Source organism: Ambystoma mexicanum, chromosome 8, assembly GCF_040938575.1.
Source record: "Ambystoma mexicanum isolate Mex_15411 chromosome 8, UKY_AmexF1_1, whole genome shotgun sequence".
Classification (NCBI taxonomy): Eukaryota; Metazoa; Chordata; class Amphibia; order Caudata; family Ambystomatidae; genus Ambystoma; species Ambystoma mexicanum.
Window position 1 is genome coordinate 1,463,603,050 of NC_090929.1, and position 26,051 is coordinate 1,463,629,100.

The 26,051-nt window shown below is 43.4% G+C and overlaps 1 protein-coding gene across 1 annotated transcript in view; it reads left to right on the top strand.

Annotated features, from left to right (window-relative positions):
- FBXW4 (F-box and WD repeat domain containing 4) overlaps nt 1-26,051 on the top strand; it is a 2,081,992-nt gene that overhangs the window by 1,686,001 nt on the left and 369,940 nt on the right. The gene's annotated exons all lie outside the window — the stretch shown is intronic.

The following is a 26,051-nucleotide window of genomic DNA, read 5'->3' on the forward strand; positions in this document are numbered from 1 at the left end:
TATCTATGTCTGCTCCGCGGTCACACTTCCCTGTTCGCTCCACGGACAAGATACCGATTGGCTAAGGGGCTGGCGTCATGACCGCGGACATGCGACATCTCTGCCGATTGCTGCAGTGAGACGTGTTCTGCGTCAGATTGTTTGGATGCGCCCGACATCTTGGATCCGCCGACAGCGGAGCGGCAACCAGGGGCAACATGCTATTTCGAAAACTATTTTGCTGTGTCATAGTGCATTTGTTCTGGCGGTAGGTGTTCATGATATATTTTCTATGCCTGCCTTGTTCGGGATGTTTGTACATACAGAAAACGAGGGGTCTAATAAGGGTAGTATTTCAGTCCGTGCTGTGCACAGGGATCTTGAAACTGTTGTAAGGACACACATGGTGTTAGCGAACATTGAAATTGAGTACATGCTGTAATTACATTATTTTTTCCTATGGGTATGCTATTCATTAGTACACCGCCATGGGTGTGACATGCTGCGGTGGTTGTGGCCAGGGCCTAGAGTCTTGGATGCATGGCCACAAGCCGTAGGCCGAAGGCCATACTTCCAAGACTGTAGGCCCTGGCCACAACCACCGCAGCATGTCACACCCATGGATACACCTGTAGTATTGATGATCAATTAGATGGTTGTGGGGAGTGTGTACAGTCAAACTTATAAGCTCTAAATTTATAAGCCAACATGGATATTACATAGTGCAGTGGTTGTGGCCAGGACGTCGACTTTTGGGTGCATGGCTGAAGGCTGTATGTCATACACCGAAGAGTGTAGACCCTGCCCACAAGCACTGCAGGACATCACATTCATACATCACACCCATACATTCGACTATGTATCTGGTAGGTGTAGCCAGGGCCTAGAGTCCTGAGTACGAAATTGAGTACATGGTACAATTATAATGTTTCATTGTGTAGGTGTGTTAATGATGTATAAGCGACCATGGGTGTAATATGCTGTGCTGGTTGTGGCCAGGGCCTAGAGTCTTGGGTGCATGGCCGTAGGCCGTATGCCACACTTCCAAGACTCTAGGCCCTGGCCACAACCACCGCAGCATGTCACAGCAATGTATACACCTGTAGTATTGCCTATGGATCAGGTGGTTGTGGAGAGTGTGTAGAGACGTGGGTGCATGGCCAAAGGCCATGCACCCAACAACAAAGTTTTAAGCACTAGAGCTATAAGCTACTGCACACCCATATATTGCAATATCTATGGACAAACGAATAAGAGTCTATACTATGGCCTCATCCTCTGCAGCATACCACACCTATACATACACCCGTAGTATCGCACATCACTCAGGTGGTTGTGGGGAGACCCTGCACTCTTGGGTGCATGGCCCCAGTTTCATTTGAAAATTTGAATGGACAAGCTAGTTCTGTATCTGAGTGGTTTTTTCAGAGTTTCTCGTCCTTCTTTGAAGAAGTACCTGGTTTACTTTCCCTAATAGGTTCTTCTTTGCTTTTGGTAATTGATGAACCTTTACCTTCTTTCGTTTTCTTTGAAGGATTTGCGGTCAGCTTCTGTTGCATTTCGGTTTGAATTAGTTTTCTTTTACCACGTTTTACTTTTTCTGGAACAGGATATTGTTTCAGATGGGTGGTATGGAGTGAACGTAGTCTATTGTATTCTAAAATGCAAGGAATATCAGCATTCACTTTACTTGCATCAAAGTTGATTAGAAATAAACTGTCAAGTGTACGTAAGCGTGATAGTCCTACGTAGCTCATGCCTTCTTTAAAGACTGTGTTTCTTGTATCTATCAATGATTTGTCTAGGGTAAGACCTTGGGATTTATGAATGGTGACTGCATATGCAAGAGTTAGAGAAAATTGTTCTCTACGTACATGCATGTCTTTGAACAGAAGGAATCGAGCAGTTGAGCGCCCTATTCTTTTCACTTCTGAAAGTTTGTCAAAGCGAATATTGACAAACTGAATGTTGTTGTCACGTGGGTATGATTGAAAGCCAACAACTGTACCCAGTGCCCCATTAACTAGCCCTTGCTCCACGTCAAGGTCACGTTTAAGCATTACTCTACAATTTAAGGACAATTTTAATATTTTTTCCAACCCATCTGTGTTGGAGATTGAATTTTCTAAGCTATTTAGTCTTGTTGTGGCTCGCTCACATATGAGTAGTGTCATACCATGTACGTCTAGTTTGTCTGTGGTGCAAATTTCTATTATTGGTTGCATTTCCTTATTTAACAGTGTTTCATTGAATTTGAAACAGCTTGCAAGAGTTGGCATTAAGGCCATACAATTGACATTTTTGTGCGCTAATTGTTCCATAACATCAGTAGCACATGCATTATCGCCATAAAGTGCATGAATGTGCCGGTTTTTCAATATTTCTTGTGCTTCTTGAGATAGTACACCAACTCTAATACTTTTTTAGGATGTTGGCATAAGTGAGATCTGCAGATTGCTGCATGTTTTCTGTTATTTCTCTGTATTGGAAATGTTGCCAAAGGTTGACATTTCCTATGCTGCCAACAGTTTTACGGCAGAGCTTGTGTCCTAAGGTTTTAAAAATAGGTTCACCTTTCACTGGTGTCAATTGTAGAAGATCTCGGAAAACGATAATGTGTTTCCCTGCAAAGAATTCTTCTAGTTTGTTTTAAGTACTTCTTGCAATCTGAGGTGAATCAAAGCCAACATTAGGTTGGAGACCATGCTCATTTCATCTATTAGTAGCATTTTCATTTGCTTAATACTCTGCATAGTTCCATTGCAGCTTCTGCAGAAAGATTGTAATAGTCTAATTTGTTTTGGTATTCTACTGGAAGAAGTAGTAATCAGTGTAAAGTGACACCGCCTATGTTGTAGGCAGCTAAACCTATGGGGACAGTTACAACAGCTGACAGTTTGTTGTTTGTCAATTGCTGAAGGAACTTGCTGATGCTTTTGATTAAGAATGTATTTCCTGACCCAGCTTCACCACTGACGTACAGCAGTATTGATTTGTAAGTTTGGCAGGTACATTCTTTATTTTCGTGTTGTACACCATGTGCAATTTGTTTTGTCACGTCTTCAAAAATGGTGTGCTGATCTTTAAGTTTTGCTTGTTATACATTTAAGTCTTCTATATTTTCTTGATAGTGACATATGGTGTTTTCCACTTCTGTCATAGCTAATTCTGCCTCATTTGCTATTAGTGGCTGTCCTAGTGGTTCATGGCTTCCTGTTACAGAAGGTTGACTACTGTTGGAAGAGTCCTTATCTAGTTGGGCCTGAAGTTCTTCTTCATGTTGCTGTTAATTGTGCAACATTGTTTTGTACTGCGTAAAGTTCACATCGGTGATAGCGCTTTCATTTGCTTTGAAAGCATCTTCATAGCAGTTATAGTTATCTAGTATCTCTTCCTCTTTTCTCCATAGTCTAAAAAGTTGTAGCAGAGACAAGTAATATAGCTCTTTCTGTTGAGGAGTTTTTAATGACAATTTAACATGATTAATTAAGCTTTGTTTGGTAAGTTTCACTAAGCTGCCTTCACAATCTGTGACTCTTTATCTGCCTTTGCTTTCATCAGGTTTTATATTATTTTTGTATGCAAAGTTTTGAGCTATGTGGTATAGACACATGCTTTCCAAAGAGCTACTCCTGTTCGGATAGTGTGTGCCCAGTAAATTGTTTTTTAAAATGTCTTGGCTGTTGGGATAATTTCTGGCAATTGTTTCTATGTCCTCATATGATTTCAGAACTCTTTTTCTAGATTTAGCAGGACCAAGACTTAGCCATACTATGTTGTCTGATTTTCCGTACAAAGCAGTACCGGTTAAACGATCTGCCGCTTCATAGGTGCCACTTTCTCTATGAGAGAGCATTTTTATGCCTAGTCTGTACACTTTCTGAGATAGTGTTTTGTCTGATGCTAGGTCATCCCAGAGGTCTTGAAGCTCCGTCTTTTCTGCTTTTGTTAAGTAGTGTAACGCTCACCTGATTCCCGTAGAGGCGCCGGTCTTGACTGGGTGAATGCCGTATCTTCAAAGGTGATGTGTAACACACGGTTGGCTCTTTGGGCTGGACCTCTGTGCACTGTATGTCTGACTCGAAGAGTAAGATGTCTGCAGATAGAAAATATGGGATTAATGAACTGGGGTTATTGGGTGCCTCTCTCCTTTTCCCTTTCTCTTCTCCTGTAGAACCCCAAAGGTTAACGCCCTCACCTTAGGTAAGTGAACGCCGAGCTCTCCATCTGCCTCGGGGCAGGGTGCCGTAACCAGTTTCTTCACTGGATAAGGGTGCAGGCCTCTTGACCTCAGAGGACTGCTGTCCGTCGTTAACTGCACGAACGGTAAGTTCTGGGCACTTCAAATGTCTTAAAAGTCTTTTGTAATGATATCTCTTGTTTTGCAGGGTTCCGGCGATGGCGGATGGCGGGCTGATGAGAGTTGAGGATCGAACCCGCGTGAGGAATAGAAGCGCCTGGAAGCACGTAAGTAAGCGCTTGTAGCCTGCTTCACGATGCGCACTAACTATCCCTTTTATCTTGCAGGTACAAGTTCGGAGCTTTAGAGAAGCTGAAGGGTGCTGGAATACCCACTGGATTCGGCGTGGGAAGGAGTAATGGCACGTGAGTAATAAAGTTGCCCAATGTCTTTAAACGCACCTTCTTTTGTCTTTCAGATGCGGGATGCAGCGCCGAAGGCCTCCGGAGAGTGCGAAGAGCTGGTAAGCTTTTGTCTTTCAGATGCCGGAATGCAGTGCGAAGACCTCCGGAGCATGCGAAGAGTAGATAAGCTTTTGTCTTTCAGATGCCGGAATGCAGCGCGAGGCGTTGGTGACAGCCGATGGACCAGGTAAGAGATGCGCTGCCACTGAAGACCGTAGTGCTAACCTTTTCTTTCTTTGTCTTTACAGGTGCTGCTGAAGACTGGATTCCAGGATGGTAAGCCTTTGTTCCCTTAGGCCCAGGATCAGAAGCAGAAGACACAATGAGCGTTATGCTGCAGAGAATGCAGAATAACGCAAAGCAAGATTCATCCATCGGGTGTGGTTTAAATAGCCTCCTGTAGTGCTTAGGTGTCTCCTTCCACAGCCACGCCTAGGTAAGAAAAGAGTTCCTGCTTTCCAGAAGAGTTCCAGTGTTCTGAACCTAGGGAGTGGCTCCTGCCCCACCCAACAGGAAAAGTAGTCCCAAACAGAAGAGGATCAGAGGTTCAACTGGCAGGTAAGTAAGCAGCATGGTCTGCTGCAGGTAAGTCCACCCAAGCATTATGAGCCCGGCGCTTCCAGCGCTGGGACTGGGCATCTTTATGAGCCTGGTGCCATTGGCACCAGGACAGGGTCCAAAAGGTCCCAATTGGGACTGGCTGGCACTCGGAACCAGGGTTATGGGTCTGCTTCCAAGGGAGTCGGGCAAGTCCTGATCTTTTGGAAGCAGAGATCATGACAGCACCCCCCCTCAAGGCCCCTCCCAAACCGGGCTTCTCCGGGGGTTTGGGCTTGTTAGGAAATGTTCGATGAAATCTTTTGATTAGACGAGGCGCGTGGACATATTCTGCAGGTTCCCAGGATCTTTCTTGGGGACCGTAGCCTTTCCAGTCAATCAGGTAAAATAGTTTAGATTTGGAGATCTTGGAATCCAGGATGCTTTTGACTTCAAACTCGAGTTCTCCATCAACTAGAATAGGTTTTGGAGATGTAGTTAGTCGGGTTTGAGGTTGCACGGGTTTTAATAGAGAGACGTGGAAGACCGGATGTATCTTCATGTGAGGGGGCAAGTCCAACTTGACCGCTACTGGATTTACTTTGGTAGTGATGGAATAGGGACCAAGGTATCTTGGGTTGAATGTGCGTGGTCCTTTTAGAGGTAGATATTTGGTGGATAACCAGACTTGATCTCCTACTTGATATTGGGGGGCTTCCTTCCGATGTTGGTCTGCTCCTTTCTTGTATTGTTCTTTAGCCCTTTGAAGGTGAGAAACGGCTTCCTTAAAGGCTTGGGTGATTGTAGAATGCAGGTGGTCTACTGCTGGTGTTCCAAGATCTTGGAGTGGATCCAACTCCGAGGTTCGAGGGTGACTACCGTATAAAAGAAAAAACAGGATCTTCCCAGTTCCCGAGTGGACAGAGTTATTGTAGGCATATTCGGCTATCCAAAGGATATCTTTCCAAGTTTTTTCAGTTTGTTGTAGCATGCAGCGCAAATACTGTTCCAGAGTTTGATTGGTCCTCTCGGTTTGTCCGTCGGTTTGAGGGTGGTGGCTGGTCGAAAGTCTCACATCAATTTGAGCCGACCGACAGCAACTTCGCCAAAAATGAGAAATAAATTGACTACCTCGATCCGAAATTAGAACTGAAGGAAAACCGTGCAGTCGGACGATGTTTTCGAGAAATTCTCGGGCCAGAATTGCTGCTGTTGGTAAGCCTTTGAGTGGAATGAAATGCGCCATCTTGGAGAATAGGTCCACGATTACTAGGATCGTATTGTATCCGGAGCATGGAGGTAGATCGGTGATGAAGTCCATAGAAAGCGTATGCCAAGGGCGAGGCGGGATGTCAATAGGGCGTAAGAGGCCGGCTGGTTTTTCCTTTTGACTCTTGTTTTGGGCGCATACTCCACAGGACATTATAAAGTCTCTGATATCTTTTTTCCAAGACGGCCACCAGAAGTAGCGCTTGATCTTTTCCGAGGTCTTGGTCATACCGGGATGTCCTTCCATTAAAGAATCGTGATAACAAGAGATTACCTTTTTCTGTAAATCTGTGCTGGGCAGGTATAACCGTTCTTGGAAATATAATAGATTGTCCTTCACCGTAAATTCCTTTCCCTGCAGATGCCAATTCTGTATGTCTGCTGGAGTTACCAGTAGCCTGGCTTTATCCTTAACTTCCTCTATGGATTGTGTGGCGATTACACCTAGAATTCTTTGTTCGGGAATGATAGGTACAGGTTTAGGATTGATCAAATGTTCTTCCACTCCCATCCGAGAAAGGGCATCAGCTTTACCGTTTTTTGTACCAGGTCGATAGGTAATTATGAAGTCAAACTCGGCAAAGAATAGTGCCCAACGGAGTTGCCTAGAGGATTGAGCTTTTGCGGTTTTCAAATATTGCAGGTTTCGGTGATCTGTAATCACAGTAACGGTGTGTCGGGCCCCCAGAAGATAATGCCGCCAAGCCTTAAAGGCGGACTTGATAGCTAGAAGTTCCTTATCAGTAATAGTGTAATTGATTTCAGGAGGCAAGAATTTGCGGGACCAAAATGCCACGGGATGCAACTGATTGGTTACTGGGTCCTTTTGTGATAGAACTGCCCCCATGGCAAGGCTCGAAGCATCAGTTTCAACGATGTACGGGAGTTCTGGGCGAGGATGTTTTAAGATCGGTGCAGAGATAAATCTAGTCTTCAAATTCTGGAAAGCTTGTTCCGCCTCGGTAGACCATTCAAAACGTTTGTTTTTCTTTAACAAGGCGGTGATGGGCTGGACTATTTGAGAGAATTCGGGGATAAACCTCAGGTAAAAGTTAGCAAAGCCTAACATGCTTTGAACACCTTTTACGGAGGATGGCGATGGCCATTTGAGAATTGACTAAGTCAATATAGTCCGAACAGTCTTGCGGGGGATTCACTACTTGGGCTAACACATCTTTGAGCTCTCCACGTAGACCTCTATAAAACAGCGTAATCCTTTTGTCCTCAGGCCATCGAGTTTCCACTATCAGTCTGTTGAAAGACGCAATATAAGCCAAAAGGTCTTGATTACCCTGTCGCAATGAAAGGAGCTCATTGTCCAAGGCCTGCCCCTGTGAATGTCTTGCAAACAGTTTTTCCATACTGAGCTAAAAAGCTTGAAAATCATGGAGAACCGGATCATCTTGATTAACTAGAAGGATCGACCAGTCTGCCGCATTGCCACTAAGGTACGAAAGCACGAAAGCTACCTTAGCTTGATCAGTTGGAAAGGCTGCTGGCCGGCATAAGAAGTGCAACCGGCACTGATTAATAAATACTGCAAACCTCTTTGGGTCACCAGAAAATCGTTCGGGCGGAGCCAGAGGTACATTCCCAGGTAGGTTGATCTGCACTGGGTTCGTAGAGGATGTTGAAGGAAGATTTGCCCCTGATGCGGGTAACGGAGTTTGTCCGGCTTGTGACTGTAGCAATTGTCTAGCGAGATCGTCTGTTCGCTCCTTGGAAATAATCAGTTCCCTTCTTAGAGCATTAGTTTCCTGACGGGCTGCATGCACTTCTGCTCTTAGTTCACCAAGCAACTGGGCTAGCTGGTCGGTATCCAAGGTTTCCATAGCGCCTGGGTGGGAGTTTTGCGTTCTGTAACGCTCACCTGATTCCCGCAGAGGCGCCGGTCTTGACTGGGTGAATGCCGTATCTTCAAAGGTGATGTGTAACACACGGTTGGCTCTTTGGGCTGGACCTCTGTGCACTGTATGTCTGACTCGAAGAGTAAGATGTCTGCAGATAGAAAATATGGGATTAATGAACTGGGGTTATTGGGTGCCTCTCTCCTCTTCCCTTTCTCTTCTCCTGTAGAACCCCAAAGGTTAACGCCCTCACCTTAGGTAAGTGAACGCCGAGCTCTCCATCTGCCTCGGGGCAGGGTGCCGTAACCAGTTTCTTCACTGGATAAGGGTGCAGGCCTCTTGACCTCAGAGGACTGCTGTCCGTCGTTAACTGCACGAACGGTAAGTTCTGGGCACTTCAAATGTCTTAAAAGTCTTTTGTAATGATATCTCTTGTTTTGCAGGGTTCCGGCGATGGCGGGCTGATGAGAGTTGAGGATCGAACACGCGTGAGGAATAGAAGCGCCTGGAAGCACGTAAGTAAGCGCTTGTAGCCTGCTTCACGATGCGCACTAACTGTCCCTTTTATCTTGCAGGTACAAGTTCGGAGCTTTAGAGAAGCTGAAGGGTGCTTTAGAGAAGCTGAAGGGTGCAAACAGAAGAGGATCAGAGGTTCAACTGGCAGGTAAGTAAGCAGCATGGTCTGCTGCAGGTAAGTCCACCCAAGCATTATGAGCCCGGCGCTTCCAGCGCTGGGACTGGGCATCTTTATGAGCCTGGTGCCACTGGCGCCAGGACAGGGTCCAAAAGGTCCCAATTGGGACTGGCTGGCACTCGGAACCGGGGTTATGGGTCTGCTTCCAAGGGAGTCGGGCAAGTCCTGATCTTTTGGAAGCAGAGATCATGACAAGTAGGCTGTAACATATTGTGCAACAGCAGTTTGTCTGCAATGTACTGCACATCTATGTTTGCATTCCATAAGAGGGCAATGATTGCATTGTAATCATTGATATATTTTGATTCTTCTGTTCTTTTTATGTAATACGTGTTCTTCGGTGATTTACCTTTAACACTATGTCGAACTGAAGACATGAAGTTGTTCACTTCACCTATTTCTGTAACTGGTCTAGGGAAACCAAACCGGCATTTGGTGTAGTATTTCCTTTTTGTTTTTGTATTTGCGACGATAATATTTGCCACATTTGTGTCTTTGAAATTGTAAAATCTGCCCATGCAGGTCACTATGTGTCCGTTGTGAAGGGATTTCACAAGTGACATATTTTTTGGATGAACTGCAAAACAGTGGCATCAGTGTCGTGACCAAATTTAGGTGCACCTTTGATCCACAAAAGCATGTGAATATGTGGTGCTCCTCTCGCTTGGTATTCTTTTCTCCAAAAGAAGTGTTGCACTTCTCCAAGGGGTGGAACAGTTTTATTGCAAATAAAGTGTAGCATAGCAATGAAACGATGATGGAAATATCTTGAGACATTAACTGGATCTAGAGAGCAAATTTTTCCAGGTGTTAATAAATGTATGTTGGTTTTGTTGCTGTTTGATATGCGTAGGAACCCATGCATATTCTGCACAACTTAGTGTAACAAACCAAGTCGGTGGTCCAAGGTTTCTGATCATAAAAAGTACGTCTCCGTGCCTTCGGAACCAGTATTCTTTTGTGTTTTGTGCCACGCATGTTTGCAAACAAATTTGTTATACTTGATTGTAAAATCTAATCTTTTTCTGTACTTTTTTGTATTAATTGCGTAGCTGACATATTTTGAAAGTGGGTTCCAGATTTCAAAATGTGTGCAACTGCGTAACATAAGGTTGCTAGTTCACTTTCAAAGAGTAGGTGGAATATGTATTCCCAGGTTTAGACAAAATGTGGATCTGCCGAATACATTCGTAATGAGCGGTATTCTGATGCCGTATTCTGAGTGGGTCTATCATCGTATCTTCCACCTTTGCCAGTAGGAAATAGCAGTGGAAAAGCATGTGCTTCTATACTTTTTTCCCATATGCTCATTGGTGAACCTTTGGTTTGTCGCATTTGGTAAGTTTCTAGTGCATCATCTATGCTTTCATTGGAATGCAATGGATGAATTGTGTACTGGTCCAAAAGAGTGGATACTGCAGCAGGATCCAGAAGTTCGAATTGTCCAGTTTCTGATGACTCTTCAATTATTTCAGTTGTTTCCCTTAAGCTTTCTTCAATATTTATTTCCTTGTAAAATGTGTTATTCTCTTTTAGATATTGCAAGTCTTGTCTAACTTTATGTAAGTCCACCAGTTGTTGCCAATTTTCTTTGTCTTTTGTTGGTACACCATTTACCAAGACAATTAAAGAATGTTCTATTGAACGTTGCACTCCTAGAGTGTGTACATTTTCTGTTAGATCTAATGGCAAATAAACTACTTTGCCACAAATGCATTTCACCAATTCAGAGGGAGGTCATTTTGCTGTTTTTGGGTGAAGGCGTATAATTGCTTGAAATGGGTGAGCTGTTTGAATTATGATGCTCTCATACAAATTGAGTTGTTGCAGGGTTTTTGGTAGTGGAAACAATTCAAAATTATTTGTGATAGCACGTGAAGGAGTTTGGTTGTTGTCTAGTTTTGTAGTACAGTAACGGCAACACATTAGGGGTTCACTTATTTGATATTTGTTTTCAGCTAAAAAGTAGAGAGCTACTTCAAACCATTTGGAATCTTCATTGTCTTCTATTTTGTATGTTATGTCTATATTTTTTATATGTTACTTTTGTAAATGTTATGCGGCAAAACACACACACACATGATTTGATATTTCAGCCGATGCACTTTTAAATTTTAGTATTTATTTTTTGTATGTGTGTAATAGAAGTTTGCTATGTGCAGAATTGTTGCTAGTCTGTTCTAGAACTATTGCATTTTGTAAGTGGCTTTCACTTCAAAAATATTTTCTCTGGATACGGTCAATTTCTTCTTGTAGATATTTGGGTGTACCATGCAGAAGAGTGTGATTTAAATTGGCTAATTCTGAAGCTGGACTTTTAGCATAGTATATTTTATACACTAGATTTCTTACATTTGAATGATGTATTGATATCCTTTTGATATCATGGAAGGTGCTTCTGCAAATAGGTCCAGAAATGCAGGCTAATGAATGTCCTTATAGTCCTGTGTATTTGCGCACTGGACAGATATCCATATTTTGCAGCACTTTCATTTTAATTTTGTCTTTACCTTTCACTTACTGATTGAGGAACTGACATAAAGATTTGAAAGATTAGTTAGGAATGGCACATATTGTCGTGCACGGCCATTTGTATACTGGACGGTCTGGTTCAGTCGAATCGAGAGGTAATTCTGAGTTTTCAGGGGATACTTTTCTAAGCAGTGTTTCTTGTTCCATGGTGGTGTTATTGATTTTTTCATACCCTCGTCCAATGCTATGGATGGCAATTGTGTTTGTTTGATTTTGTTTGTATGCTTGTTCATTACAATATGGTTCTGTGGTTGTTGTGTGACTCCATTCACCTCCACAAATATGTAAGAAGTAATTTTTGTTCACAATCCGTTTATTGATAAGTTTCTTTTGTAGTTTGGTACTTAGATTTGTTAGTGGCTTAATCCTATTTAACACTAATGTAAACAACTTCCTTTTGAGAAGGATTGCACTGTCCACGAGAGCTTGTAGGATTAATTTTCTACGGTAGGTTTTAAGGGTTCAGGATGATTTCGGTCCTCTTCTTATTAGATTCTGAAGGACTCTGTGCCGAAACATTTTTGCTAAAATAGTTTTTTTACTATAGGTTCTTGTTACTATGTCAGGATTAATTGGTGCATTGTTAGCAGTACTGGTAGCTGATATTTTTTTGTAAAGTGTTTTGTGTTTCGTGCCACATTTTGTTGGAGGAGGAGGTAAAGTTTCAGTAGTTGAAGCTTCATTTGTTTCGCTAAACGACCGTATTAGCTGTTTTGTTCCAACGTTCTCTACAAACTCTGCTACAGATGGATGCTTAGGTTGGACACTTTTATTATTATTTGCTCTACTTCTGCGTAGACAGACTTGCTACAGACTTGCTTTTTGGTAGGCATTCTTTGGGGTCTGTTGAAAAAAAGAAGGCATGGTTTGGTCTGTTGTACAATGTATGCGTGCATGCGTTTGATGGGGAATCTCTTTGTGGTGGTATGTGAATGTGCATTGGCATCTTACAATGATTTGGAAAGGCTATTTTTCTGTTTGTATGCCACTGCAATGTGCTTCAGATGAGAGTACAAAGTGGGCTAGTGGTGAGGAGAAGCATTAATAGTAAATGTAATGGCATTAAATTGAAACAGCTATTTTTTTCTAGTACTAACATTCTAAGGCTTCTGTATGTTATTTGAGTTCCAAACACACAGGGATTTGTGAGCCATTCTGCCCGTTATCCTTTGTTTAATAAATGGGGATTTGTGGGTAGAATAGTTCCGAAATCACTGTTTGCTTTGGTGCGCAAATTAAATAAATAACCCACACAGTCTGTGTGAGGAATAGTTAGAATATAAAGGTTGTACTGTACTTACTTTTTTTTGCAGAATAACTAGGTTTCTTCGGATATGTCGTCTGCAGTGTAGATGCTGTTGATTTTCAGGAGAGTAGTCTTCACTGCGATTGTAAGAAGAAGTTAGTTACTTTGTGTGTTTAAAGCAGTGATGTTACTGTGTTTAAAAATTGGTGAGGCAGGCGCTCTGTTACCAGTCATTAGCTTCTCCTCTAAACGCACGTTTTCATGACTCCATCAAACTTCAGGGAGGCTGAGTTTCTTTGCTGTTTCAGGCGTGTCTTCATTACTTTTTCAGGTGTGGCAAGTTAATTGACTCTGAGGATTCTGGTACTTGTATTTTTTGCACTTGATTTTACTGGCAGGTGACTGGAAACAACTGCCTCCATAGAACAAATTTACCCCTTGATGGGGGAGGGGGAAAGCCATGGTTGTGGCTCTCCACTGTAAGGCATGATGGCCCTGCGGCTGCTGCCTTTGAGCCCGGGACTCCTGGAACAATGTTTAAAAATTGGTGAGGCAGGCGCTCTGTTACCAGTCATTAGCTTCTCCTCCAAAGTGGAGAGCCACAACCATGGCTTTCCCCCTCCCCGCATCAAGGGCAACATTTTCTGCTATGGAGGGAGTTGTTTCCAGTCACCTGCCAGTAAAATCAAGTGGAGTCATGAAAACGTGCGTTTGGAGGAGAAACTAATGACTGGTAACAGAGCGCCTGCCTTACCAATTTTTAAACAGTGATGTGACTGTACACGTTAATTTTGCATCTTTCGACAGAGTATTCTCCTTTCATATTTCAACACAGTGCATGTGTGCATTTCACTTCACTATGTGCTGCCTTTGTATGTTACTTGCCGTATGTTAGTTGCACGTGCTTCAGAAATGAGTATAATTTTTAGGTTATGAAAATGCCTTGTTTCTTTTAAGCTGTGTTATCTATAGCAGAGAGGTTTGTAAGCGATAGGTCATTATAGTAGATGGGAAACATTTCTGTACTTTCATATTATAAGTACGATTTTGCAAAATCGGGAGAGCCTCAGAGGGAGATGTCAGCACAACAATCGGGAGCGTTTATTTTTCTCATAAGATCGCATTGGAAGTAGCATTTATGTAGGCGATACACAGTAAAAAATGGTGCCATTTTCTAATGGAAAATCGAGTTTCGCGCTAAATAGGGAGGGTTGCAACGTAGGTATAGGTTATGCGGGAGACAGTAAGAAATAGTGCGGTTTGTCAATGACAAATCGGACATCTTGCACCTAAAGGGGGAGCGTTGGTATGTATTGGCTATGCAGATTTAGTGGCATTAATTTGTTTAAATGCAATCATAAGGGTTGCACATATTCTCTGATTAAAATTTGCATACCTGTACTTTATTTGCATGCATGTGCGTATGCATGGAGCTGTACTTAGAAATCTGCGACACTTGCCCAGTAGTTTTTGAAGTAGGTGCTTTGCAATGATATTTGCGATGATATATATGCGACTTGCATTCAGAGTGATCAATAGTACATTTGAAGTGCGCAATTCTGATAACGGAGTTAGATGTAGTGATGTTGAATGTGATTGGTGGATGGTTGTGTGACTGCTTACCTGTGTTCAATGAGGGAATGGATTCATGAGTGATATGGAAAGGGTAGAAGGACTGGCTAAGAGTTACGTGCCGCATGTAGACCACGCTTGTCCGCGGGTAGGGCGTGTCACATACGGGTTTCTACAGCAAATCCAGCATGGAAAGGGGACTGTAGGCATCAGCCAATCAGATGTTCACATTGCTCTTTTGTGTCGAAAGACGGTGCGTATACTGAAGATGGCAGAGGTGCAGAGGGTCATGGGTTTGGTCCTTGGAGATATTTTTGTGCATGGTTTACAGCACTATGCCGAAAGTAGGCATGTGGCCCACCATTTCGATGTGAAAGGAGTGGAGGTGGTGTGGAGTGCTGAGACTGATCGCAATGTTGCGGCAATTCTCCAAGTTTGCACCGAGATGCGTGCGATGACCACTCCTCATGTGGTACTTTTGCACTACGGTGCTTGCCATTTGGGCTACGTGAGTTCACGTACTTTGTTGGAAGATTTGGAACAGTTGGTTCAAGCAGTCATGAACATCTTTCCAACTGCAAAATTCATTTTTTCTGGGTTACTACCTAGAGGAAAATGGGACAACAGTTCTGTTTTCTGTCCTGATCAAAGTATTGGGAGGTGTAACTTCAATTGCGGCATGCATGCTTTTATGTTACGCGCTGGTATGTTTTTCTGCAGCCACGAGAACATTGTTCCCAGTAATGCGGCTTATTTTGAAGCAGATGGTGTTGCGTTATCTTCTTTGGGAAATGCCATGTTCTTTTGGAATGTGAGGCTTGCTTTGGAGAAGGTTCTTTAATGGTTGTAGGAGTAAAGTAAGAACAAAAAATATTTTAAAAAAACAAAATAACAGGTATCTGTAAGGCATCTGGCCAAAAGAAAAAAAAAGGCTCTTTTCAGAGCCCACCTTAAAGGGGAAAAGGGGAATAATATTTAAATGTACAGTTGGCACGCTCTGATCCTGTATGTGTCCGCGAACATGGCGGTAGTTTGCAGGCGGCGCATATTACCAACAGGGATTCTGGGGTGGAGACGCATGCAAATGAGAATGTGCGAAGGTAGGGATTGGTCAGTAAAGTTCAGTGGGTGTGTTCTGTACGGAGAAATTTAGTGAGAACGTCTTTTCACTGACAGGAACCAGACAGCCATGGCTCTGTGTGCTGGATTTTGGGAGACTCATGGATACATTGGTTGAGGTGGATGCAGAAATTTGTGGTCTATGTGCAGATCTTGGATTTCCTCATGTGGAAGTGCACTGGCATGGCGTGCGTGGAATGAGGTGGCTGGTGTTGGTACCTCTCTGTGCAACTTCACAGACAGAGCGTCATCCTGATATACTTATCATTAATTGCGGAGGAAACAGTTTAGGCCATGTCTCTGGAATTATTTGCAATTTGCAGTGAAGGAAGGACTTGCGAAGATCATGGACATGTTTCCAAATTGCCAAATAGTTTTTACCCGTATTGCACAAAGACAAATATGGCTACGTTCTTCTGCATTTGGTCCACAAATGGAGAATGGGAGGCGCAATGTCAATAAGGCTGTTTGTGCCTTTCTAAGAGATGTTGGCATGTCCTCATTCCACAATGAAAACATTTTGTTTCGCAGCTCTTTCATTTTTCGCAGAGATGGAGTCCATCTCACATATGCTGGCAATCAGATTTTTCTTCGCAATGTACAAAATGCATTGCGACTTTTTTTGGAATCATAGTCACCTATTTGGCAATCCACCATCTTTGATGTCCTGGGTGTAAGTCTTAGCAATGCATGTAGGTGGCGCGAGTTATGGTTGCTTAGCTTACCATACTTAGCGAATGTCAAGTGTTTTTCGGTTTTACTGTGAAGTATAACGTCCTTTTAACAAAGTTTTTTTTACTGAATATACATATATATATGTATATATATATATATATATGGCACTCAACAAAAACAAAGGGGCTACACATGTGATGTCGTCAGTGATGTTATCAATAACATTTGTGATGCCATCTTTCATTTCCTGGGTGTTAGTGCTAGCAGTGCACAGTGGTGATGGCAGGTATGGTTGTTTAGCCTACCATAACTGCCGAATTTCAGGGGTTTTTCGGTTTTACTTTGAACCATAATGGCACGTTTGAAAAGTTTTTTTAGTGAAGTGTACAGGTTTTTGGTAGGGCAACTTAACCATAGCGTCCCCTTAACAACGTTTTTTTTTTACTGATTTTATATATATATATCACTTCTTTGGTATCCCTTGGCATCAATTAAAGGAGATGTGAGCCCAAAATAATTGCCATAGATGTTACCTGGGTCATATGCATTAGTTTTTCTTATCCTAATCACTCAATGTGTAAGCATCTAAAGTAGACCAAGTTGGTTATTGGTGTCATTGGTTAACTTAACACACATACTTTTATCTGTGATGTATTAAAGAAGATTGCAATCTAAGATTTAACCAACCTTAACAAGCAAATAACATCTTATTCTTAGTTTTACCGAATCTCGGCTACAGTTTGTGAATAGACATTCAACATTGACTTCAATTAACATTGCGTTACTCATGCCTGATAACGCTGTAACAAAGATAGTGGCATATCCTAGTGGGTATGAAAAACACATCTGTGCAGTCAATGTAAAGCTGTAGGTATGAACCTGTGGTAAAAGGTACTACCTAAAGCGAATCAAAATCTGCCCATGTGGGTACCCCATTCTTACCTAAAGTGCAGAGAGCAACGTCCTGGGTCAGGACTGCTGCACTTGCAAGCATTGTCCTTATTTTTATTTTTATTTGGATTTATAAAGCGCCCAGCTGCCCTGAGGCATCGTGGTGCTGTTAACAGAAAATTCAAACTTAGTACATTTAGCGGCCATAGTTCATGGTTACAGGTAACGTGGCGCTATTATACATCATATTAAACTTAGTACAGGTTAGCAGTCCGTGGTTCAGTGTTACAAGAGCAGATGGGCGGAGCGGCAAGCAGGGCAGTTGAGAGTTAGTTGAACAACCTTGTTTTCAGTGATTTCCTGAATGTGGAGAGGGATTGTTTGCTTCTTAGATTGGGCGGAAGCGAGTTCCATGCTTTGGGGGCTAGGAATTCAAAGCTGGAACCACCAGCTTTCACTCTGTTAAATGTTGGGATTGAGAGTTGGTGTTGGTATTTGTTGCGTTTTGGCCTGTTGATTGGTGCTTGGTGTATTCTTTCCACTAGGTATGCTGGTGCGGTTTGGGTGATGCACCTGTGTGTGATTGTGAGGGCTTTGAACGTAATGCGTTCTTTCACTGGGAGCCAGTGTGCATCCCTTCTTGCTTTGGTGATATGCTCTCTCTTGGCAATGCTGAGAGCAGCTCTGAGGGCGTTATTGTGTGCTACTTGCAAGCGGTTTATGTTATTAGAAGAAGTGCCAAGGAGCAGGATGTTGCAGTAGTCTAGTTTGGAACATAGTGTGGCTCTGGCTATATTGAGTCGGTTCTTTTGTGATAGATATGGTTTTACTGCATTTATGGCTTTCGAGGTGAGAGCTGCGGCTGATGAGATGGCACTGACTTGTCCGTCCATGGAGAGCGTGGAGTCCAAGTATACCCCTAAAGTTTTCACAGAGGTTGCAGTTCTAATGATTGTGTCCTTGATGATGAAAGAGCTATATGCGGTGTCGAGTCTTTTTAGGGCTTCTTTGGGGCCTACTAGTAGTATTTCGGTTTTTTCCCCATTTAGACATAGACCGTTTACTGCCATCCAGGCCTGGATGCGGGCATGTATGTCTTGGAGAGTTGTCAGGTCTTGGTCATAGTTGCCTGTTAGGGGTATGAGAACTTGTGTGTCGTCGGCATAGTTGGTGAAGGCTATGCCGATGTGTTCTAGGTCACTAATAATGGAAGGGTAAAGAGGTTGTAGAGCGTGGGGGATGTGCATGAGCCTTGTGGGACACCACATTCAATGGGTGACGGTAGGGCAGATGCTTGGTCAGAGAAAACTCTCATGGCTCGGCCATCCAGGAAGGAGGTGATCCATGCAGTGGCTTCGTGAGAGAAGTGGGCTGTGTCGGTGAGATGTTTACATAGGATCTTGTGGTCGACCAGGTCGAAGGCGGCCGAGAGGTCGAGGAGTAGGAGGAGTGAGGATTTGCCTTTATCCATGTTTTGGAGTAGTTGGTTCTTGAGGTCGAGTAAGGCAGATTCTGTGCCATGGCCGGGGCGGAAACCTGATTGTCTTTTTCCAAGGATGTTATGCTTTTCCAGGTAAGGTTGAATTTGTAGATAAGCAGCTTTGTCTAGAATTTTCAGTAGAAATGGCTCTGTGGTGATGGGGCGGTAGTTGTTGGGTGAGTTTGGGTCGAGGGAGTTTTTTTTAGCAGGGGCCGTACCCAAGCTTCCTTGAGGGTTGTTGAGACGGTGTTGGCTGAAAAGGATGCGTTGATGAACGAGGTGATGAAAGGGGCAAGTGTTGTAGCACAGTCTTTGATTAAGTTGGCTGGGCATAGGTCTCCTTTGCATATTGATGGTTTGATGTGCTTCATGATGTGGAGCACTTCGGAGGTGGTTACTTCTCTGAAGGTGTTGGGGGGTTTGTCACAGTTGTGTCCGACTAGCTTGTCTAGGGCGGTTTAGGTGTAGGGTTGGGTTTAGGAAGTTTGTCACATTGGGTTTTGATTTGTTTCTAAGTGTGTTGATTTTGTTTAGCATGGCGTGTTGGATGTTACTGCACCATGTGGTGTTTTTCTCGGTGGGTTGAGCAGCAGTGGTGGGGATGGTAAGCTCCTTATATATGGAGAATAGCTCTCTAGACTGTGAGTTGGCTTTCTCAATTCTGGTGTTGTATGTAGTTGCTTTGGCAGTGGAAATGGCTTTCTTGTACTGTTTGGCGAGAGTGAGTTAAGAGTCTCTTGTGGTGGTGGAGGGGTTATTTTGCCATGCGGTTAGTGCTGTTCTTCTGTCGCCATAACATATATTCTTGAACACTGTGGCGTTGTTGCCATAAGAAAACCCTAACAGGACTGAAGTGAACTGTGTGTTCTGTAATTAGTAATAGTTCCAGGAGACATCTTGGAGTTTAGATTTAACATTGTTAATATTATTAATTCTGTATAGGAACATGATGTGCCATGATATATCAAATAAACACCATTGCATCGTTGATGTATGAGGTGTTTAAAAGAAGGACATGACCGAAATACATGTTCTGTACAATGTAACCATTGTGTCTGCCATCTTGAAGTTTGGATTATTAATGCAATTAAATACACTTAAGAATGTTGTTGCCAAGGTTTCTATCTATCTCGTTATACAGATGTAGTCAGATAAGAATGTCAACAAACATAAATGTACTTATGAGCTCTTGTGCTTGGTGCAGAGTTACATAATGCATGTGTGTTAAGTAAGAAGTAACAATTGTGTGCGCCACTAGGAGTTTTATTTAAATGTTGTAAATCTTGTTGCGTCTACATAGGGACATATTAGCCAAGATTCCTGATTCCTAAAATTCCACGCCTCTTAATACATGTGTGGTCAAATTAAAATCACACAGGATTAGTTATGATCTGCAACATATTTGAGAAATGGGGGTGCATAAACCATTCAGCGTGATGTAAATATTAACAGAGTCCTTAAAAATAACTATCAGTTACTCAAATCTGATTTATTGATGCGTATGTTAGAAAAAGCCATGCTCTGGCAATGTTATTTAAAGATTTTAATCATAAAAAACACAACTATTGACATTTATGGTTCATGCCTCTAGGTGACATTGAGTCCATTTTTTGGAATGCAAAATAGTTTACTTTTGTACACATTTTGTTTGATTTAGATTGTCTCCTCTTTTGAGATGTGAACCTGTTCCGAGATCACAAAAACGTAATTGTGAGATATCATGACCCTTTTCCCAAAAATATGTTATGACCAGTGATGTACTTGATCCGTGAATTAGACTTATGTTCTCACCATCGTGTCTTCGCTTTCCTTGAAGTTGTCCCTATGTAAAACAGACCACATGGGCATTTTAGTATCGCAGGTTGAGGTATGATATAGAGAGATTTTGTTTTCCTGTGTGTGGATGTTGAATCACATTTTATTAGTTAACACAGTTCCTGCATGGTATCATTACTTTAAACTATTTTAAACAAATCTCTTCCTGGTAAGGCATAGCACATACCAGAGAGTGTTGGGCAAAGGTTGTATGCAGCACCCTATGGGAACACTACAAACAACTATGACTACAGGTATAGGCAACCCAACCTTTGGTATAAGCCTGTACTACACAGTTTTGGTAGCGTGTTGAGTAGCCAGGCTTATCTCAAGAGAGGTAAATGTGAGCTGTAATGAAGTTCCATTAACATTCACAGTTACAGGTATTCAAATAAACTCTTACACTCAAGGTTTCTTGCATAAACAATTATTCATTTATTTATCAGTGAGTTATAAAGCCTTCTATTGAAGGGAGCAATATACTAGTAACACACAAATACACTTCAATACTGTACACTTTAAGTTTCTGAACCAGTTAATACCCTTTTGGGATGGCCCAGAGACACAACCTACACCCACATGTGACTTCAATAACTAGCGTGCTGGGGACATTAATACCTTACTGTTGGCATTCATAATACTTTTAGAAATTGGTAAAAGGTAAAGGTTATTACAACACAAGAGATCACAAATATTATTAAGTAGGCAAATACTTTTAGATCCCCCAAGAAGAGTTATACAATAAATAGGCTAAGCCAAAGTCAATGGGCAAAAGTCTTGTATAGGATGAAGCACTTCTGGTAAGTAAATGGAAAAGTCTCTGTACAAGTTCTTAGGAGTCTTTGATGAAAAGAAGAATCAAATGAATGGCCAGAAACTGTTTAGGCTTGTGAGTTGTAGAAGTTTCAAAGCAACTCTACAGTAAGAGGTAAGTTCTCTTTAGCTTGTTTTACAGTACCTTGGAAATGAAGATAAGATGCAGCTGATGACTTCTGTTTCTGTGCAGCTCTGCAGATCTTGCTGTTCCTGGGCTTCAGTCATAGGGACAAGAGGGAGGACGTCGGGGGAGAGGAGGCTCATGCAATGCACTGGGACAATCAAAACTTCACTTTCAGTGGCTGTTCAATGTTGCAGCTCCTTGTGTCTACCGCAAACACTGCGGTTCCTGGCTGTCGAGGTGAATCTTCCTTGCTTCTGGTGTCCCGCACTCTGTTGAGGGGGCTCAGGCTCAGTCAGTCCTGCTTCCTGGGAGTCCAAAGGATCTTCCAAAAGCTCTAGGCCAGCTTAAAAGCAACGCACACAATCTGGTGTTCCTCTCCCTAGCTATTCGGTTTCCGGAAGCAACTCTGTGGAAATTCAACCAGCTCAGAGATGGATGTCCAGGTGGTGTAACGCTCACCTGATTCCCACGGAGGCGCTGGTCTTGGCAGGAAGGTGTCTGTGACCCGAAAAGTGATGTGCAGGACTCGATTTGCTTCTGGGGCCGAACCTCTTCGCACTGTGTGTCGAACTCGAAAAGTGAGCTTTCTGCAGGTGAAAGAATATGGGGGTTAATGATCTGGGTTGTTGAATGTCCCTCTCTCTCTCTCTCTCTCTTCGTAGCTTCTCCGTAGAGCCCCCAGGTCAACGTGCTCACCTTAGATAGGTGAATGCTGGACTCTCCATCTGCGTCTGGTGCAGGGTGCCGTTGCCAGTTCCTTCACTGGTGAAACATAGGCCTCTTGACATCAGAGGATCGCTACCGTCGTTAACTGCACGAGCGGTGAGTTTCTGGACACCTTTTTAGTCCTTTTAGTCTTTAGGTGCGCGGGCACGTTAATATAGAACAGGACTCTGTATAATGCTTTTTCCTATTTGTCTTGCAGAGCTCTTGAGATAGGAGATGGTGTGAAGAGAGCCGAAGTTGGAGCCAGAGCCTTGGAATGAAGCGCTTGGAAATGCGTAAGTAAATGCAAGCACTCTAACTGTCTCTTTTCCCTTGCAGCTGTGAGTTCGTGCTGAAGAGATGCTGGAAAACGCCGGAGTATTTGCAGGCGTTCTACTGTGGCGAGCGCGATGGACGTGAGTAAATACCTGTCTAATGTCTCTTCGTTTGTCTTTCAGATGCTGGGTTGCAGCGTTGAAGAAATCCGGAATTCGCGGAGTGCCGGTAAGTAATAACAATGCTTTTGTCTTCACAGGCGGAGGTGCAGCGTGAAGAAATGTTCTCTGCCGATGGATCAGGTGAGGAAAGCGCTGCGTGTAAAGGTTGCAGTGCTAACCTGTTGTTTCTTGTCTTTGCAGGTGCTGCTGAATACTTGATACAGGAGTGGTAAGTATTGTTCTTGCAGGTTCAGGATCGGAAGGAAGAAAGGCTGGAACAGACTCGGTGAGCGTTCTGCTGCAGATGCAGAATAACGCGAAGCACTTTTGTTCAATCGGGTGTGGTTTAAATAGCCTTGGAGTGATGAGGCGTCTTCCTCCACGGCCCCGCCTAGGTAAGAAAAGAGATACAGTTCCAGAAGAGTTCCCGTGTTGTATCCAGGGAGTGGAGCTTGCCCCACCCAGGTAAGAAAGTAGTTCCTGTTCACAGAGGATTCCTATGTGGCTGGTAAGTAAGCAGCATGGTCTGCTGCAGGTAAGTCCACCCAAGCATCTTCATACATATTATGAGCCCGGCGCTTCCAGTGCCGGGACCGATGGCTTTGATGAGCCTGGTGCCACCGGCGCCAGGACAAGGTCCAAAAGGTCCCAGTGGGGACCGGCTGGTGCCTAAGATAACGGTTAGGGGCCTGCTTCCAAGGACGTTGGGCTGTTCCTGACTCCTTGGAAGCAGTGATCATGACAGCACCCCCCCTCAAGGCCCCTCCCAAGCGTGTCTTCTCCGGGGGTTTTGGCTTGTCGGGGTGATTCAAATGGAATTTCTTGACCAGACGAGGTGCGTGGACATGCTCTGAGGGTTCCCAAGACCTTTCCTGGGGTCATAATCAACCAGGTAATATAATTTAGATTTGGCGATTTTGGAGTCTAGGATGTTCTTTACTTCGAACTCAAGTTCTCCATCTACTAAAACAAGTTCCGGGAGTTCGGTCAATCGGGTTCCTGGTTGCACTGGTTTTAGTAAGGAGACATGGAATACTGGATGTATTTTCATATGCGAAGGCAATTCCAATTTAACAGCCACCGTATTAATTATGGTAGAGATAAGATAGGGTCCAAGGTATCTCGGGATGAAAGTGCGGGGTCCTTTTAGAGGTAGGTGCTTAGTGGATAACCAGACCTGATCTCCCACTGCGTAGTGAGGGGCCTCTTTACGGTGCTGATCTGCTCCTTTCTTAAATTGAGCTTTAGCTCTTTGCAGATGGGCAGTGGCTTCCTTAAAAGCACGAGTGATCTCCGAGTGCAAGTGATCCACAGCAGGTGTTTCGAATTCTTGGGGAGGATCCAGGTTAGAGGTTCTAGGATGGTGTCCGTATACTAGGAAGAAGGGAGTCTTCCCGGTTCCAGAATGAGTCGAATTGTTATAGGCGTATTCAGCGATCCAAAGAATGTCCTTCCAAAGGTTTTCAGTTTGTTGGAGCGTGCAACGTAGATATTGCTCTAGAGTTTGATTTGTCCTCTCGGTTTGTCCGTCAGTTTGGGGATGGTGGCTGGTAGAAAGTCTCACATCAATTTGGGCTAAACGACAGCAACTTCGCCAAAAGTGGGAAATGAATTGACTTCCCCTATCGGAGACCAAAACCGAGGGGAAACCGTGTAACCGAACGATGTTTTCTAAGAATTCCCGGGCTAATACTGAAGCTGAAGGTAGGCCCTTCAGGGGAATGAAGTGAGCCATCTTGGAGAATAGATCCACGACTACTAAAATGGTATTATACCCTGAGCATGGAGGTAAGTCCGTGATGAAATCCATGGACACGGTATGCCATGGACAGGGAGGGATGTCTAGTGGGTGTAAGAGACAGGCTGGTTTCTCCTTCTAACTCTTATTCTGGGCACACACACCGCAGGAGATTACAAAGTCTCTAATGTCCTTCTTCCATGATGGCCACCAGAAATGTCTTTTGACCTTTTCCATGGTTTTGGTTATGCCAGGGTGACCCTCCATTAGTGAATCGTGATAACAGGAGATTACCTGTTTTTGTATTTTCTCACTGGGCAAGTACAATCGTCCTCGGAAATATGGTAGGTCTCGATCCACTGAGAATTCTTTTCCTTTTAATTGCCAGTCCTGTAAATCGACCGGAGTTAAAAGTGATTTGACTGTAGTCTTAATGTCTTCAAAGGATTGAGCGCTGACCAAGCCCAAAATCCTTTGTTCTGGGATTATGGGTATTGGTTCTGGATTGGTCAAATGTTCATCTATTCCCATCCGGGAGAGGGCATCTGCTTTTCCATTTTTACTGCCTGGTCCATAAGTAATTATAAAGTCAAACTCAGCCAAAAACAGAGCCCAGCGAAGCTGCCTGGAAGACTGAGCTTTGGCTGTCTTCAGATACTGTAAGTTGCGGTGATCAGTCATTACGGTGACTGTGTGTCTGGCTCCCAAAAGATAATGCTGCCAGGCTTTAAAGGCCGATCTGATAGCTAAAAGTTCCTTGTCTGTAATTGAATAGTTGATCTCGGGAGCCGAGAATTTGCGGGACCAAAAGGCTACAGGATGTAATTGGTGTGTGACCGGATCCCTTTGTGATAAAACTGCCCCCATAGCAAGACTAGAAGCATCTGTTTCTACGATGTAGGGGAGTTCTGGGCGAGGATGTTTTAGAACAGGTGCAGAAATGAATTTAGTCTTTAAATCCTGAAAAGCTTGTTATGCCTCGGTAGACCACTCAAAACGTTTGTTTTTCTTTAATAGAGCGGTGATGGGCTGGACTATTCGAGAGAATTCAGGGATGAATCTGCGGTAAAGGTTAGCGAAGCCTAACATGCTTTGGACTCCTTTTACAGAGGTTGGTGAAGGCCACTTGATGATTGCATCGACTTTCTTTGAATCCATATGGACTCCGTTAGGTGACAATACGAATCCCAGGAACTCAACTTCAGTTACGTTGAAAACGCATTTTTCGAGCTTAGCAAAAAGGTTATGTTGACGCAATCTCTCGAGGACCTCTCTAACGTGTTTCCGATGTTCTTCTTCAGATGATGAATAGACGAGGATGTCATCAATGTAGACAACAACACACACATCAATGAGTTCTCTAAGGACATCATTCATAAAATACTGGAAGGCGGCAGGAGCGTTGCAAAGTCCAAAGGGCATAACTTGATATTCAAACAGCCCATACTTGGTGCGGAAGGCCGTCTTCCATTCATCGCCCTCTTTTATTCGTACCAAATGGTAGGCTCCTCTGAGATCCAACTTTGTATATATACATGCGTCTTTGACTTGGTCCAGGAGTTCAGGGATCAAAGGTAACGGGTATCTGTTTTTAACAGTGATTTGATTCAGGGCGCGGTAATCTATACAAGTCCTAAGGTCTCCTTCCTTTTTCGGAACGAAGAACAAAGCCGAGGAAGCTGGAGATTTTGAAGGACGGATAAACCTGTTAGCTAGGTACTGGTCCAGCTATTGTCTGAGGTGAAGATTCTCTGGCTCGGTGAGGGCATAAATCCTACTGCAAGGAGGAGTTGTTCCGGGTATCAGATCTATTTGACAGTCGTAAGACCTATGAGGAGGCAGGGTGTTAGCTTGGTCCTTCCGAAAGACGTCTTGGAATTCCTGGTATTCGGGAGGTAGTTTGGGAACCTCAGAAGAGATTGCCGCCAGAG